Source organism: Dioscorea cayenensis, chromosome 9 (genome assembly GCF_009730915.1).
Source record: "Dioscorea cayenensis subsp. rotundata cultivar TDr96_F1 chromosome 9, TDr96_F1_v2_PseudoChromosome.rev07_lg8_w22 25.fasta, whole genome shotgun sequence".
Lineage (NCBI taxonomy): Eukaryota > Viridiplantae > Streptophyta > Magnoliopsida > Dioscoreales > Dioscoreaceae > Dioscorea > Dioscorea cayenensis.
In genome coordinates, this window is record NC_052479.1 from 18,840,677 (window position 1) to 18,843,813 (window position 3,137).

Genomic DNA, 3,137 nt, shown 5'->3' on the forward strand with positions numbered 1-3,137 from the left:
ATGCAAGCAAAGCATGTCAGGACTTCAAATAGGAAAACAGAAACAATATCAACTCAGGAAAAAGCAAATTCTTTACCAATGAAGCAAATACATTGAGCTTTTTTTAACAGTCCAAGGTAGTTCATTTAAGTTTTGAATACAATAAACCTGAACACAAAAAAAGAAAAACATCATCAACAAAAAGGCATCAATGACAAGAATGAACATTTATCTGTATAGTATAGCACCCCCTAATGAGAAAAGAAGCCGATGGGATCTAGAAATTTGCGTTACCACTCAAGTTCACAAGCATATGATGAAGCGGTTAATCAATGGCGATAATCAAAAAGCCAACAGAGATATACATGAGAAAGACTGGGTAAAGAGCCAAGGCCTTGCGGTTTGGTCCAACAGCAGCACTCATGAATGGGTATGCTGCCCAGGAACTCCATGCCAATGTTATGGACACCACAACTATCTTGAGAATCACATTGTCTTTCAGCATGCATATTAAAGCTCCGACATCCAATGGGAAGAGACAGTAACCAAGAAGACTTAGACTTTGAAAGAAGATGATGTGCCCACCCTACAAGAATAAGGCAGTTTGGGACATCAATTTTTAACAGAGTACATTAATGAGATCTTTGTGATAGATGCTCACCAGAAGCACCACATTCAATGTGAGAATAACAGCCCCCGCAGCAAGAACAGCAAATGCAACAGCGAAAACTTCAGACTGACAAAACAGAATATTAGGTTAAGCAAGCAGAAATCAGACAAGGTTGTCTGAAACATTTCATCAAATCAGCTGTATAAATCTCAGCAATTAACACATAATTATGCATTTCATTCAAGGGCAGCAAACATTGAGGTTGGCAAACACACATTGTCTACAATATTCCAAATAACAGTAAAAGGAATAGCAAGGGAAGGGAGTCATCATCCTATAAAGGATGCCCTTCACTTAGGGAGTCATTATTATGGAAGGAAGTCATTATCCTATAATGGATGCCCTTCACTTAGCCATTGGGCCTCTAATTTATTTAGATGAATCCAGTTCTCAATACCCTTCATTCCCTACCACTAAGAATAGGTGACTTATTCAAGCAGGAAAAGAACAGCTACAGATCAATTATTCAATGCTCACTCAGTTTCAGGGCATCTTTGCTACAAACATGACATATCAGTGCCATGTCCACAGTACTACACCGTTCTAGAAGTTTGAGGTTAGAAATAAAGGACATCTCCACTGTTAAGTTCAGGTCTAGGTTAAACTTTAAACCAACTCTTCTATGTCAACAACCTGTATCCAATTTAAGACTAATCAAATCTACCATACAGTTAAAACCACACAGATTGTGTAACTCTTGAACTGCCATCTTTCAGGTTTTTACTGGCAAAGGCATTGGAAACAAAAAGCTCAGCAAAGCAAGACTGAGAGATCAGAGGTTTAGGTCTGTCTCCAGCTCATCAAAGTTTATGTTTGGGTTTGGTGTTTTGTATACTGAACTTACTTCAAGAGGAATGTGAGGAATGTGGACATTCAATCATAATGAAAATTAGTTGGATGATGCTAATCGAAATTGTGGACATGGAGATGACACTAAATCAAACACAGTTGCATATGAAGTCTAAATATATAAATTTGCAACTCAATTTGATGCGCTCCAACTTATGCTTTCCAATGGCTATGAAGAAAACATGTATTGTCTAAAATGCATGCTCAATACATACATGGGTATAAAATAAAATTCTAAGTGCAGATGCCATGATCTGATAGTAGAGGGCACATTAGATAGAAAGACCTAAACTTCAACCAAGACAGGTTGAAACATTAATGATAAAATCCATGTTTGTTGCAGGTCATCTCCTTTTTATCAGCATTGTCAAACAAAATGTTATTTTGGCCAAAGCAAAAGAGCGCCAAACATCTAAAGGATATCTTCTTCCAAAGGCCTCCCACAATACTCCAGCAACAATGGAAACCAGGACCAAAGAACTCCATGCTAGGATGCACATAAAACAATGCTTCAAACTCTACAGCATGCCACATAAATCAAGTGCTAAAGTATCAATTTCATGTGACAAAAACAAAACTATGATTATACATTACTCCCTCGATTAACCACTATCTAAAATCCTCCAAAAAAAACAACAATTCACCACTAGGAATCCCCAATTATCACATTCTCAATTAGATATGCAGCTTCTACTAAACAAGCACAAGTAATTCAGATCTGGCATTGTAGTATATTCACATTACCATACAATTATAAAGTCTTTTAGGTATAGAGGAAAGGTCTCGCATCTCACCTTCTTCACAGATGCAGACCATGACAAGATGAGGCCCAGGAACACGATGAAGAAGAAAGGTCCCCATAGGTCCCAATCCCGCAGCGCCTTCCCAGGATCCTCGCGAGACGGATTTGGGAACACAACCAGCTTCAAATTGCTCACGATCCGCGACAGATCCCGTTTCACCGTGTCCCACACCGGCTCCGTCAGCGTGTTGGGCGGCGATCCGAAACCATCCACCGAGATCCCCGGACGTGGCGCCCCAGGGGCACCGCCAGACGAGATTGGGGGAGAACCGGAGCAATGGGAGGCGGGGCCGGTGGCGTTGGCTTGGTGTAGGACGGGGAGGGAGGTTGGAGGGGACGAAGGGGGTGGATGATACGGGGATGGAGGCGCGGGAGGGCTCGGGGAGCGGGCGGGGAGGACGGGGGCGGCGTACATGAGGTTCTCGATCTCGTCGATATCGGACTGCGCCGAGGAGTGCAGCGGGTTTGGATGGAGAGACATTGTTGCAGCACCAATGAGAGGCTAGGATTTATAGGCTTGGGGAATCGAAGAAGGGGGAGGAGAAGCTAGGGTTTGGATGGAGAGGAGCGCGAGATCGCCATTGAAGAGTTTGCGGGAAGCGTGAGAAAATGGGAACGACGAGGGAGGACGGAGGACATGATTATAAATTATTATTATTAATTTATTATAATTGTGGGAAAATTCATCGCTCACCTCTCGTAATTTTTCAAAACTTCCCAAAAACCCCTCCAACTTTTGCACACCCCGGACAGCCTCCGTTATATTTTACATTCTTTTAACCCCACGGTAAGTTGAAGTGGGATCCATCGATATGAAAATTCCTTTTTCGCTTCGAA

The 3,137-nt window shown here is 42.0% G+C and overlaps 1 pseudogene; it reads right to left on the reverse strand.

Moving 5' to 3' along the window:
* Positions 1–245: 245 nt before the first annotated feature.
* LOC120268741 lies at positions 246–2,924 on the reverse strand (annotated as a pseudogene).
* Positions 2,925–3,137: the final 213 nt, after the last annotated feature.